Source organism: Eublepharis macularius, chromosome 4, assembly GCF_028583425.1.
Source record: "Eublepharis macularius isolate TG4126 chromosome 4, MPM_Emac_v1.0, whole genome shotgun sequence".
Taxonomy (NCBI): domain Eukaryota; kingdom Metazoa; phylum Chordata; class Lepidosauria; order Squamata; family Eublepharidae; genus Eublepharis; species Eublepharis macularius.
In genome coordinates, this window is record NC_072793.1 from 39126967 (window position 1) to 39142686 (window position 15720).

The following is a 15720-nucleotide window of genomic DNA, read 5'->3' on the forward strand; positions in this document are numbered from 1 at the left end:
CCGCAGACATAGTCCGCAGACCAACTTTGGAGCGGTGGGAGAGCAGAGCATAGAACTGTTGTGAATTTCATAGTCAGTCCTAATTGCTTCATGCCTGATGATGAAGTGAGTTTGCCTCACGAAACGGGTTAAATAGAAATATTGCTTGTTAAACCCCGTCGGCACCATAATGTGTTTATTTTGGGACTGTGAACCTTCATGAGAAGACACTCGGTTGGCTCTCCTCCAAGCAGCGCTTTTCCACCTCGCTGGAACTTTGCACTTTACTCCTGTATTTCGGACTATGAATTGTTGATTGCATTTATTGTATTTTGTATATAATGTATGGACGCACCTTTTGTATTTTGAACATCTATTTATGTATTTATTAAGTTATTTCACTGGTATTGCATTTTTGCATTGCACTTTGGCACTTTTATAAATTAAAACCAAAAATTATCATTCTGGTGGGTTTTGTAGTTTTGACCTTTGGTCCACCGGATTTGCCCCCCTCTTTTGGTAACCGTGCCTAGAAGATGGCAAAACACTGTCAGGATCCCTAGCCGAACTGATCTGGGGAAAATTGCTACCTGACCCCAAGGTGGTGATTGGCATTACCCTGGACATGTAAGAAGGGGCCACAAGAACTAAGCACTGATGTAACCCTTCCTGCCCTCCCTCTCATGATCTGCCTAGGTTCACAGAATCAGCATTGCGAACCATTGCAAATATCCTGCAAACCTTTACTTCTCTTTTGTTAAATAGGTCTCAACAGACATCTAAAATAGGGTCACCTTACCTTTTCTAATAGTATCCTGTCTTGACGTTAAGGGTGCAAAAGTGATGGCTAATCCACCCCCTCCTTTGGCAGCCTGTATAATAATAATACATGATAATAATAATAATAAATGCTATGATGCTTGTGTTTTATGCCTAAATTAATTTGTAATTTCTTGGCGTCTTGAAAGGGTGGTGATTCACATTATGTAAATATCTTGCAAAATGGGCTACCTGTATGTCTTCTTATCTTTGATACTTCAAATTATAGCACTCAAGACTTGTTCGCACAAGGTTTACAAATTGCCCAAGACAGAATATGTATACACTCTAGGATTGGCTAAGAAAGCAATATTAAATACCTTAGTATATATGCAAAGTAATTGGCTTTTGTGCATACCTCTCCAAACTTTGGAGAAAATGAAACTCCCAGATAAAGTCTGATGTACCAGATCTCTCTTTTTAGGAGAAGCCATATCCTGCCAGTAGGTTTGTATTTATTAAATGTTCATCCCTTCATTCTTTCACGAAGCTTAGTCCAGCGAACACAGCTCTGCTTCCATCCTCAATTTTATCCTTACTGCAGTTCTGTGAGGTAGGTTTCCTGGAACTAAGCCCTGTTGAGAAGACTTTAGTAGGATTCTGAGTAGACCTACTTAGGATTGCTCTATAAACTTATTAAAGGAATGGAGATATGAACCCAGATCTCACTGTACCTAATCTGTTACTCTTCCGTTCTACTAGCTGTCTTGCTCTGTAATGGCCAAGAAACTGAAGAAAGAAGCATGTGCTTCCAGATTTCTTGAGAGAAATGGTAGATCTTGAGGAATATAAACATTCCGTGATCTCCCTCACACAGGCATTTCTATAAATTTCATTCCCTTGCACAAATTTCCTGCAAAAGACTTTTTCTTTTCCTGGCCCTTCAATAATAATAACATTTGATTTATATACCGCCCTTCAGGATGACTTAACTCCCACTCAGAGCAGTTTACAAAGTATGTCATTATTATCCCCACAACAACAAACACCCTGTGAAGTAGGTGGGGTTGAGAGAACTCCAGAGAACTGTGACTAGCCCAAGGTCACCCAGCTGGCTTCAAGTGGAGGAGTGGGGAATCAAACCCGGTTCTCCAGATTAGAGTCCCGCCACTCTTAACCACTACACCAAGTTGGCTCAACATTTTGGGTTTTTGCTGGTGGGCAGGCTGATGCTGGAAAACTGCAGTGGGTTTTTCTTAGGGTTGGGAAAATCCTGCAGATTTTGGCGATGCAACCTAGGGGGGAGGCATTGGGGAGGGGAGGGTCCTCAGCAGGGTACAATACCATACAGTCCACCCTCCAACACAGCCATTTTCTTCAGGGGAACTGACCTCTGCAGTCTGGAGGTGAGTTGTAATTCTGGCAGATCCTCAGGCCCCACCTGGACACTGGCAACCCTAGCTAGAGAAATCAGTCCTCAGGCACGTTCCCTGCCTTCTTTCTTCTCTATCGGGATTCTTTCACATAATTGAGTCCAACGTGATAGCTCTCATTTTTGTGGTGATCCTCAACTCAGTTGCAACAGCGACAGTACTATGAAAGCTATCTTCTGCATCCTAGCACAATACTGAAATGTTTAGTTTTCTACATGCTGTCATAACTACTACTTGAAAAGCTGTAGTTGCAATGGTGTGTGTAAACCTGCTTCATCACTTGGTGGTCAGCATAGCTGATTTGGGTTTAAATTGTTCTTAGAATGAGTTCGTAGATGATGATTTCTCTTAATCCAGGATTTACTAGAGAAACTGTTCTGAAAGGCGCTGAATAAGAGAACAGAAAGCAGTTGAAAACATCTCTCTACCATTTAATTTAGCAAAGAGTCTGGTGTCTCTTGCTGAATCTTTGCTTTTACTTTAGAAAAAAGACTTCCTCGTGGTTTCTGAATTAGAAGATTCTGTATGCAGCATTTTTGGGGTACAGAATTTCCTGCCTGCATTTAAAATTCCAGTCAGTTTCCAGGATACCAGCTGCTCTCACCTCTTCATCTCCATGGCTGCCTTGTTTCTCCTTTTGTGAGCCCCATTATAGGTCAGTGACACTATCATCTCCAAACTAGGTTACTATAGTACATTCTGCCCATTAAAGCTAAACTTTGTGGAGAAAGACTGGGAAGTTTCAGCTAGCATACAATGCAGTTTTTGTATAGTTAATAAGTGGTAGGAAGTTATAATCATAATACACTGAGTGAATGGGCACAGGTCATACTGCTCAGATTTCACATCAGAGCACCCATAAATTCTGGGTTTTGTGGATGCCGGCAGGATGCTGGCTGTGGAGTAATTATGCTTTTGGGATGTATCTATACTCTTGAGCTGACTATGAGTTCCTGGATTCTGTATTTAGATAAATGTTTACAAAGAAATTGGGCTTCACCTGTCATTTTTGTTAAATCCTCTTACAGTGCAAACCTATTCAGAGTTACTCCAGTCCAGTGCATGCCGACGAAGTTCAGAACGGTGTAAGTCTCCATGTCAATGTCTGATTCCTTTATGTAAAGAAAACGCAAGGCCTTTGAAAAGGAACGTGCCATACATTTCTAAATTTTGAGTGACTAAAGGTGGGGGGAACCCTCATCAGAGGGGAATTATTTTGTGACTAACCCAAAAATCTACTATTTTGAAACTAGACATTCCTTTATTTCTATAAAAAAGAAAAGGGATCCTCTCTGAATCCTGTGACACAACAACCCAGCCTGGCTCTCATTAAAGACCAGTTACCAAATGTTTCCACTGCCGTGCAGCAGTTAACTTTAGCTTTGGATCATTTCATTCTCATCCTTTCCAGGATATTCTACCCCCTCAAAGTAGTTTTGTGTTATTTCCCCCTTGAAGAATAGGATGATGGAGGGACGGTATGAGGGAGGCATGTGTGTATTCCCTATGAACTATGTAAGGTTTAAAATACAGCAGCAAAGCGGCACAAAGCAGCTATATTAACTCTAGCAGCCAGGTGACACGAGACTTACAGAACTGCTCTACTCCTGTTGGGTTTCACTGACAGTTCTGAAAGTAAGTGGGCAGTTCTTCCCCTGCAGATGGTTTTTTTTTTTGGTCACAGATGGTCAGATTCCTTGAAAGCTAAACCAACAGGCTTTATTGGTGGGTTAGTAAACCTTCTGAAATTAAGCTAATGTAGGGTTGGATACTATGGCTGCCTTCTGCTAAGCTGGATCCTTTGACTCTCTCTCCATTTTGGTGTAGTAGTTAAGAGCGGCAGAACTCTAATCTGGAGAACCATGTTTGATTCCCCCCTCCTCCAAAGAAGAGGGAGCTATAGCTCCCTTCCATTCATCTTTAAGGTTGCCTTATGCAAGATTTTTCTAACAATGAGAAAACTTTAAAGAAAACTTTAAAGAAATTGTCTGTCCTCCAATTTTTTTCTTCAAATGACATCTCCACCTCTCCTACCCTAGGCACTTTTCCAAAGCGGCTGGATTCTTGGCCAGTTGGAATTGCATTGTAGGCCCACATAAATCATATGAGGAATGAAATGGCTCCAGATGCAAGTATTCAATATGCTTTCATCATCTACTTTTCTTGTCTTAAAAAAAAAGCTACACATGCAGGAACCACATGGTGAGGGAGACAAACATCTTTTTAAAAACTGAATAAATAAAAAACACCCTCAGAGGCTCAATCTGCCTCCTCCCATTCTTGGCTGGAAACTCTCTTGTGTTTTTGCTCAAGCTCAACTTGAATTAGAAGTGCTTGGTCCGGAGATCAACTGGAGTTTAACTCAGTGATCTCTTGTGACTTTTGCAATTTTACTCTTCAGCATATAATCTTTATATAATGAATTATTTGTCCAAAGACAGACTTTTGTGTGTTTTTTTCTAACTGTATGATGAGGCAGTTGCAGTGGGAAGGCAGATGATCTGTGTTTCAGCCTTGCCAGCTCCTTCCCCACCATTTTGTTTCTGAGTGATTGTTGCTTGGCTGGGCAACCAAAGACTGAGTTTTGCCTTGGGTGTTCAATATTCACCTTGGCAGGAACCAGGGCTTTTTTTCAGCTGGAACACGGTGGAACGGAGTTCCGGAACCCCTTGAAAATGGTCACATGGCTGGTGGCCCCGTCCCCTCATCTCCAGACAGAGGGGAGTTTAGATTGCCCTCTGCGCCACTCAACGGCATGGAAGGCAATCTAAACTCCCCTCTGTCTGGAGATCAGGGGGCGGGGCCACCAGCCATGCGACCATTTTCTCTGAGGGCAACCCACTGAGTTCCACCACCTCTTTTCCCAGAAAAAAAGCCCTGGCAGGAACTGATTACAAATAATTGTAGATCAGGGTATCAGGTCATTATGTACCAGGGTTTCTAAAGGGCAAGGAGTTTGCTAATACAGCTCAGTAGTATGCATTTGGACTTTGGAAACCTAGATTGAATCTCAGAAATAGTCCCTTTTGTGCCTCATGCAAAGCATTGTCTGTCAGACTCATTTTCTACCTCTGTACATACTTATTTATATATTCCTTTTCCTAAGTTCCCTTCATTTTCATTATCACTGTAATTCTTACAGCAACCATACAAAGTAGGCAAATAGTATTTCACCCGGTAACTGATAGGTGGAAGGGCAATATCTTGCCTAAAGCTACCAAGTTCCTTGCTGAGCTGAGATCTCAACTGGGGATTCTTCGGTTCCTAGGGGTCATGCCAGATGGAAATTCCTGTCATCCGCAGAAATTACCATCAGATTCAACCCAAACATATAAACCACATCATGTGCTGAGTGAGAACTTCCTAGGTACCATCAGGCTTTTGATACTATCAGTGCGATACCATGGTCAATGTCAAGACAACTCATGGATTGGGGTTCAGCTTCAGCTATTGTTGTTCAACTCTACGAATGTTGACAATTAACACCCCCCCCCCCTTAATTCAGTGGCTCTGGATTGTGCTTATATTGCAGGAGCAAGAAAACTGACATTTGACACAGACAGGGAAGTCAAGGAATGCAGAGAATTTGGTGACTTGATACAAGATTTATTATACCACCTCTGTTGCTTTGCTGGCTGTGTAATGTAATCTAAGAAGTTTTTCTTGCATGTGGTACAGCTATTTTATAATGTGAGGCTAATTTATAAGAAAACAACATCAGTGCTGATGGGAGACTATATAAACTTGTTTTTTTGTGTCACTGTACAAGATGTGAGAGTCAAAATTGACTTTTTTTGTAATACTCTTTTTTTGAAGGGGGGCAATACAACTCAGTGTTTATATTCACCCTGTTTATTGACCTGGGAGTGAGATGGAAATGAGCCAGACGTTAAGGGAAAAAGGAGGTTTTGTGTAAGTTGCCCTTGATTAAGATGCTATATTTGGGTCAAATACTTAGACAGAAGTTCCCTGCCATAGATACAATTCATCGACTAAAATTTAATAAAGTCTTGTAAATCTTGGGTCATGAACTCGTGCATAAGCTGAAAGAGATTTTGTTTCAAGAGACCCTGAAAATGAGGCAGTGCAGGAAAGAGGTGCAGAAGGTCATTAAACAGATTTTGGAGCAATGATACATAGAGATTCCTTATGTTCTAAACGATCTTGACTAGATATGATCAGGCAAAAGTAGATTTGGATATATATGTGGCATTGCTTTCAGTATAAAGTCAGACCAGTGGCTCATCTAACCCTGTAGTCTATACTTGGATTAACGCTGCCTGTAACAGTTTTGTTTTTAACCTGCCTTGGACCTTTATTACAGTTCCTCCTTATGTTACTTTAAACTTTTACCTCAGGCATAAGTCATAACCAACACTCCTATTTTTTCCATACACAGAGCTTCAGATGTTCTCTACCTTACCCAGGCTTTTTATCTTGAGAACACCTTCCCTTGGAGGTTTGTTTCAGGTGGGTAGTCGTATTGATCTGTAGTAAAGAGCAAGATTAGGGTCCAGTAGCACCTTAGAGACCAACTAGATTTTCATGGTATAATTATATAGAGTCCACCATGCAAAGCAGCCATTTTCTCCAGGGGAACTGATCTCTGTGGCCTGGAAATCAGTTGTAATTCTGCAAGCTCTCCAGCTACCATCTGGAGGCTGGCAACTCTACTAGGATTGTCAGTCCCATATACACGCCCTGGCACTTACTTTGTACTGGCAGCGTGCTCTTTCTTCCTGGAAGTGATGTCATGCAGAGTCCATTTGGCCTGTTTGGGACTAAAATTGGCCCTAAAGAAAGCACAGGAGCACTTCCACAGCTGGCGCAGCAACGTCGCTTCCAGGAGTCACGCCTCCTGGGGCACAACATGTCCCTGGGGTGTCTGCCAGTGGCAGACAACCTCTGGGAGCTTCCTCCTCCTGCCTATCACTGGCAGACTGGCGGGCAAGGGTGCAAACCCCTGGAAGTTTGCCTGCCACCAGAGGGCACCTGGGAAACAATCACTGTCCAATCACAGCACACTCCATTCACGCATCCAGTCCCCCTCCTTCTTACATTAGAGTAGATGCCTGCACTTCCACCCACAATGAACATATATTCAAAACCTCCCACCCCCATTAATTTACAGAAATAAAATGCACACACTTATTTATATGCAAAACATTACACTGCCTTTCCAATGTTTCAGGCAGATTTTTTCCTTCAGCCTTGTTAATTAAGATTCTGTTTGTGAGGAATGCCAAGGACTGAATCTGGAACTTTCTGCATTGATGCTCTACTGGGTCAGAGTTGTGTAATGCGATGTTGTAGCCTATGGGTCAAGATCTTCAGGTAAACTGTGGTGCTGTACCTGCTGGATTGCAATCTCCTATGCCGCTCCTATGGATCTGCTATTAATGTGCAATGCATGCATAGACAGCAAAGATGCGGCATCTCCTGTTTCCCTCACTGCATGTATACTGAGAAGAGCAGCAGAAAAGCGAGATGAGGTCATCTCATGGTGCAGACGTCACCATTTCTCAGCCCTCAGCTTGTTCTTCATTAATGGTACACCTCTTGGGGCTTATCTACACGTTTCAAAGTCCTAGTGTTCTTTGGGGAAGAACACAGGAACTTTGAATCAGACAAGAGATGGGAATTTTCTGCTTCTCACACAGCCCCTTTCCTGTCCTTTTCTGCTTGTGACCAAAACAGGCATTGAGAAAGCCTCCACCCTTGCTGATGCCACATTTGCAGACTATCTGGTGGAACCACTGTTGACGTCATTGTTAAAATTGTGTTACTTCCTGTGGTACATGTAAGTTTCACAACACAACCAATAGTACATTCACCTAAGATTTTACAAATGCAAAAACAACGGAGGGGAGAGGCTGCCACTGCTTTCTCCAAGCAGAAAAGACCCATGCATGTGTAGGAGGCAGAAAACTTCCATTGCATGTTTGAAACCTTGCATTTTCCACCAATGAACACTAGGACTTCATAATGCTGGCTCCTCTCTTTCCAGCACATGACTGATGTTACATTACTTCCTATCACAGTTTTTGCAGCTCTCTGGGTCCAATCTTGGTCTGTCCCAAGTCTGGAAAGAGTGAAGCCTCTGGTATAATGTATGGAAATAACCTCAGTGTTCCTGCACATAATTCCTTTATGAATCCCCACCCAAATTGGTCTTGTTCAGCCATCAAGATGAGAGTTACAGTCCATTCTGCCTGAAGGTGTACATAGCAAATGTTTTAGTGATCTGGGAAATAATCTTTGGTCTTCATTTCACTTGCTTTTGAGATTGACACAGAAGAAGATTATTTTCCTAAAGAGTGTGAAGAAGGGTTTTCATGTTTGATCTTGGGATTCTTCTAGCTGCTCTGCCTAGTTCTGCATATGTTTTCTATATTGTGAGATGCTTGAAAGAACCAGCTCCACCCTGGAAATATTTTAATACATTTCAAAAGAAGCAAACCATTTAAAGACATTAATCCATGAAGATGAAAGTGCTGTGTAGTACAGCAGATATAGTGACTTTGGATCATATGCATGCTAGGCTGTTTTCACATGCGCCCTGGGAGGTTGTGCAAACAAAATGAAGCTTCTTCCTAGCACAGTCTCCCGGCACAATCCCATTTAATGGCCCGATGATGTCAGAAAAAGTGCCATTAAACAGGAAATCATGCTAGGAAGACGCTTTTATGCCGTGAGTTTCGCGCGATCTTCCAGGCGCATGGCGCTGTGAAAACGACCTTAGTCACAAATCCCTATCTCACAGGGCTGTTGTGAAGCTGGGATAACCATGTGTACATCATCCAGATCTCCTTGGAAGAAGAGTGAGACATAACTGCAATAATAAAACAGGTTATTTAAAAATAAATTGTTATTGGGTGTCCATATTCTCATTGAAATGGCTCGCAGGCAGAAGCTCTTTACTATATCCATGCCCTCACATTTGGATTGAAGCAAGAATGAGTGAAACTAAAACACCTCCCCAAGTTAATACAGTCATGTTTAAATATATTTATACAAGTTATTAGCCTAACAACATTTTTACTAGTCTGCCTACCTACCAAGAGAAAGAACTCCCTAAAATTCTAACTACAACAATTGTTTTAAAGAACACGGTTCTTTGGGGTTCACGAAGCAGATATTTGGGGGAATTTTTGTTTGTGAGTGCTTTGCACTAACTTAAGGTACAAAAATCCTGAATAACATGCAATAAAAGTAAAAACTCTGAATTCGTTAATGACAGAACATCAAGACCACAGATTAATTGTTCTGTGATTAGACAGGATTGAAAAGAAATTTTCATATTTGTATTTCTTTGGGGGAATAATAATGCTTGACCTTTCTGCTGTGGGGGTTCTCCTCTGCCCCCTCACATCTGTTTAAAACTGAAACTGGATATTTGCTCACTGCCCCCACCCCCAGTTTTCTCAGAACAGGACATATATGAATGCACACGAATTTATGAAGCTGCCTTATACTGAGTCAGACAGTTCGCCTATCTGGGTTAGCATTGACTACTCTGATTGGCAGCAGCTCTCCAATGTAGGCATCCTGGTTTTGCAGCTTAGCTCTCCAACTGCTGTCCAATGGACTTTTCAACTGTCACTTGTCCAACATTCCGCCAAGCTGCCTACGTTTCCCATCAAAACTTGAGGGAAGCTGACAAGTGTCCAGCTAGTGTCAAGCGTCACTTGTGGCTTAGCTCTCAGGAAGTCATCCTTCTCATCACCTACTATGCGATCCTTTTCACTGGAGATGCTAGGCATTGGACTGGGACCTTCTGCGTGCCAAACTGATTGTCTACCCCTGAGCAACATCCCTTCCCCTCTGGGTCATGTTTCAGTCCTGAAGCAATTGGATTTCCATTCTCTTTCCTCTCCAAAATCCACCAGAGCAGGGGCTGTAGCTTGTAGGGTTCAAGTGTATTTTGTATCTACAGAACATAATTGACAATAAAAAGTGTTCCAATTTGAACAACTGGAACTAGAAGAAGAAGGATGCAGAAGACCAACGCTGCAATCCTAAGAAGAGTTACTCCAGTCTAAGCCCATTGATTAGGATTGCATTGAAAATGTTGCAGAAAGATACTCGACAAACAATTCAGCAGCAGGAAATAACCTTATTCGCCCGCGCTGCTGCCTCCTTTGCAATACCTAAGCTGAAGTCAGATTCCAAATAATCAATGCTATCTCATATTTTCTCAGAATACTCTTCAGGGAAAAACCATCATTGCTACAGTTTCTTATGAACTACAGCCACAAGCAGAAGGAACATCTGTAGTGGTTCAATGTAAGGAATCAATCTGTTCAGATTTAGAATCTGTCTCAGTCATCAGTTGCCAGAATTATTACTCATACAGAAGATAAGGAAGTCGAAGATTCACAGCCCACAAAGAGAACAAAGTTAGATTATTTTCAGCAATCTACTCCTAAAACTTCAACAAGCGCATTTTATGACCATAAAGGTCATAAAATGAAACTGGATAGGCTATTGAACAAATATTATTTTCTAAATAAGTCAGTTGAAGCTGATGGCAAGTGTAGAAAGACTTACATCTGCTGCATTACCTGTAAAATACATGGAACAGAAGTTGCTGAACTTCATAAAAATGGGATTGTTCCATTGGCCAAAGGAATCTGGTTTGGAAGCATGCAGAAACTGAAAAAAGTAATTGATCCTCTAGAATCCAAGGCACAAAGCTGCATCAGAAGCAAGTGAAACAACAATCAGTTGTAGAAACAACAACAAGACATGCACCCGTGGGTAAAAAGTGTGCAACGGCATCAAGCAGATGTAATAAATCGTCTACTTGCCCTATGGATTGATGTGTATAATGATTAGCTATTGGAAAATCCACTGCTCATTTATGGCCAGCTCTTGTCAACCTTTCAGGCACAATTGATAAAAGCACAACCGAGTGCCAACACCTGGAATGTTCAGCTTGATCATTTTCAGCCCCATGGTTTAACTCTATATTAGAGAGATCCGGTTATCTACAATGAGATGATACAAATAACGGGTGAACTAGAAAGAGTTGTTCCACACCTTGTGTTTCAAGTCAATCGAAATATAGATTGACAAAATGAAGACAATAAATGTGTCATTGTTAGGTACATCCTAAAAGATAACACTGCTGAAGTCCATTGCGCCTGAATTGGAGTGATTCAGCCTGCAAAAAACAGGAACAGAAGGTTTGCTGGAAGCTGTGGTAGAGACATGTCAGCCTACTGGCGTCTCCTTTGAAGCCACAATAGTGGGAGTTGCAACAACAGATGGTGAAACTGCCAATACAGGTCAAAAGGCTGGATTCTGGACACTGGTATAGTAGTAAGCATAGTGTGATGGTGATGGAAAGTGCTGTCAAATCATGGCTGACTTACGGTGACCCTGGCTGGGTTTTTCAAGGCAAGGGACTTGCGGTTTTCAAGGCAAGGTGGCTTGCTGTTGCTTGCCTCTGAACAGTGACCCAGGTCTTTCTCGGAGTTCTCCCATTCAATTATAATCCAAGTCCAACCCTGCTAGCTTCTGAGATGGGATGAGATCAGGCTTGCCTGGGCTATCTAGGTCAGGGAAGTAGAGTGTTCCACACTGTTACATTTCTAGATGTTTGTGGTACTGCTGAGTACAGGGATTGTCATAATTCATAAACATTCTCAACATTTGACTACAACTAGAAGACAGTATTATCTCAAACATACCTTCTCTTTTGACAGTGTTCATCTTTAAAAGAAATTATCGATGTGGGATGTTCACTAGTTAATTCCATTTTTTTTCTAAGAAGATTGTGGCAGAATTTTTCTGAAGTACCTGCGATAACTGGAAAGCCCCTCAGGAAATACTAAAAATCGACACAACAGGATAAAATGGAGGAGAGGAGAACAGTGTAAGCCTCCCCACTGGGGAATAAGGTGGAGTATAAATGAAATGAACAAGTAAGCAAACTCCAGACAGTGGCATAAAATATTTTAATGAACTGTGTATAATTTTGTTGTTTGCACTGCAGCTTTACTACAGAAATTGCTTACTTAAGTTATGGTATTGTCCACCCATTTTATGACAGCAGAGAGAGTAATGTCTTATTACAATAACAGACGAAGCTGCACAATCCTGAACCGAACCATTAGTCCATCAAGGTCAGTACTGCCTACTCAAGACTGGCAGCAGTCACCTACTACTTGATCTTTTAAAATAGAGATGCCCAGGATTGAACCTGGGACCTTCTGCATGCCAAGCAGATGCTTTACCACCAACCCACGACCGCTCTCCAATGGGCAGCAATTTACAATGCAAAACTGCAAGGCTGTTTCAGTACAATCCTAAATCAATGAACGTATAAGGGTGTATCTCTGCTTGTGACTTATGAGCCACCCTCAGCTGTGGAAGACTTTTTACCCCAAAAACTCGAATGATAATGATAATAACGATGATGAAGATATAGAGAACCAGACATCACAGTGAGCAGGGAGAGAAATTTTGCGAAGATGTTTTCAGAAAGGCCTTTGGTTATTAAGAAAGGTTGTGTAATGTGCCACGACATTCCGCTGTTTCTATTTAATTTCTCTGCATTTTCATTCTGCTGGTGTCTCAGTGGCTTCCATTCTGAATTTGAGTTCTTGGCTCATTCATTACATGTGCATTCAGTTTGTGTCTATTGGGTGTCCAAAACTAGGATTGGATGACCATTTGGCCACACAACTATTACTTTAAAATGCTTTGCAATAAAATGTCATGTTAATTTGTTTTATGCTAGCTTCCTCATAGATCTGTGAAGCTGAAGAGTTTCTTCTGGAGCTTTAAATCTACCATTCTGTCAGGAGAATATAGCACTAATTGCACATGGGGATGCCCTGGAGTCGAGGCTGGGAGAGGAACAGTGACCCCGTGGCTAGGTGACTGATGGGGACCTTTTCCTGGGCTTGCAGGAGGAAGCAATCATGAAGATGTAGGGGAGGAATCAGGAAGTAAGCTTCAGATGGGCAAGCAACGGATGTTACTGAGCAGACAACATTTAAGTAGAGCCTGCCAGGACAGAGATAATCCATTTGTAGTAAACTGGGTGCTTGGAAGCTGAACTAGGGAGGGGAAAAAGGAAAACTGGATACTGTTTAACCCATTCCTGTCTGTGTGAGTTTTGAGTAGGAGACCTGGACAAAAAATGCTGTGCTTCCTGTTGAGTCCCACTGCAATCTTTTCCCCATAAGCCCTGATCTCATAAGACATGCTACCTGGGATCATGGATAGTTTGATCAGGTCATTAAACAAGGCGCGGGGGGCTGTGCCTCCCCAAAAGGCTATGCGGAAAATGTGAATGTGCAGAATAATGTTGAATCGATAAAACACTTAAATGAAATCCAAATGGCAAGACTTTAAAAACAAAGTGTTTTCTTATAATTGCTTGCTCTGTCTGATTTACTTACAGCTGATATATATAGTTGGATACAGAGCAGGATGCAGTGACAAGAGGACTGTGGGAGGAAAGTAGAACGGCCATCAGGCTTTGCAAGAACGTGCATGTTGATTCCTCTGTGCTGTTCCTGTACTGACTGAATAATTTAAAATGAGCCAGACAAACAGGCTCAAACTGTATTGTCCCCCTCACCTCTGCAGTATACCGTATACCCTGCAGCTGTGGACAAGTGTACATCGGGACCACAAAGCGTAGCATCCAGACAAGAATAAAAGAACATGAAAGACACTGCAGACTTGGACAACCTGAAAAATCAGCAGTGGCTGAACATAGCCTAACACAAACAGGGCACAGTATCTTATTCCAGGACACCAAAATACTGGACAACACTTCCAACTACTTTGTCAGACTGCACAGGGAAGCCATTGAAATTCACAAGCATAAGTAAAACTTCAACAGGAAAAAAGAAACCTTAAGAATGAACAGAGCATGGTTTCCAGTTCTGAAAAACACCAGGCTAACAAAACACTCTACACCCGACAATAGCCCTGCAGAGAAGATTAGCACATCAAGCACCAATCCATATGCAAAAGAACCTCCTCAGGATACAGTGAAGCCTCCCGCCATTAGTATTCCACACCCTGGGAAACTCTTACAGGATGACTCAGCTCAACCCCACCCCTCCTGAGTAGATATAAATGACCTGCCAACGCCTTTTCCACACTGTGACACTGAGAGATCTCTGTCTTTTGGTGCTACACCTCTGAAGATGCCAGCCACAGCTGCTGGCGAAACGTCAGGAACTGCAATGCCAAGACCACGGCAATACAGCCCGGAAAACCCACAACAACCAAGGCTCAAACTGTTTGCAAGCAATGTGATTGATGGACAATTGCCTGCATGTTCATGACTGGCAAACAGGTGGTCAGTTGAACCGGTGGGTGTTCAAGCATTCCTAGTTTCAATGCCACTGTATGGACCTTGGAAGTTGAGGAGCAAAACTGAGGTTGGCATCTCCCATCACCATTGCTACTTTGACAGAGACTCTCATCGGAGGGTGCAAGGGAATATTCTCAGCTCACGTTGGGACTACACAGAAGATTGTCTGGTCTGCCAAATGCAGCAGTATATTTTAGAGGCAGGAATGGTAAGTTTGTAAAGTACACAATTTGAAAGTCATTTACCAGTCAGAAACACCTCTGGGTGATGAACTCTCCGTAACATAATCTGTAGCACTGGTACACATATCCTAAATCCTCATCATGGAGCATTGCCACACCAGCCCCTCCCTGCTTCCAAAGAAGCGTGATGCTGGTATGGAGATGTCCCATGGAATAAGAAATTAGGTTGTATACCAGAGAGCATAAACAGAACACCGTTTTTGCACAGTCAGCATAGCAGGCCGATTGATTCTCAGTTCCTTCTCCTTCTTCATAGGCCGTGTGTTCCAAATTTCTTATTGTTCCTCGTTCCTCCATAAATTCTTTTTCAGACTTGCTTGTCATCTCTGTGTAAAGTTCAGCAAAACCACAGAAAACTTCCTTTGGCCACCTTAGAGCAGCTCATCAATTTATAGACCTCTGGAAATGTAAACGTGTCCCATCTTAACTGAGAATGTGTCAAATGCTTCACCCATTGCCCTTTTGATTCCAAGCTCCTTAGCAAGTGATGGAGATGTGATGTTTCAGATTCCCTCCCAGTCTCAGAAGGGTTACACTTGGTGCCAGGAGAAAAAACAACACAAATCATTCTTCTAATCCCAGATCTGTTTGGCTGCCTTGCAAGAAATGTCTAGATTCAGGGTGGAGCATGGAGACACAATAGCAAATGCTGCATAAAACTCTCTTAGATGCAGTACAGCTTGGGTGGGAGGGAGGAAGGGAGGAAGTCAGCTTCCTCTGGCCTTATCTATGGCAGATGTGCCGAGTGATTCTCAGAAACTGGGAAGCTTGGGGAACTGACCCTGTGCCGCAAGGGTGTTTCTCCCTGCTTCCAACAAGATGTGTGTGCGTTTTGCCTAAAATTCATCATCCCAGATGATGTCATGACATGATGAGACATATGATCATAAATTTAGGAAGAAAAAGTCCCCATTGTAGGTCAATGCTGGCAGTAAATCCAGATAACAGTTCATTCCAAGCTTGC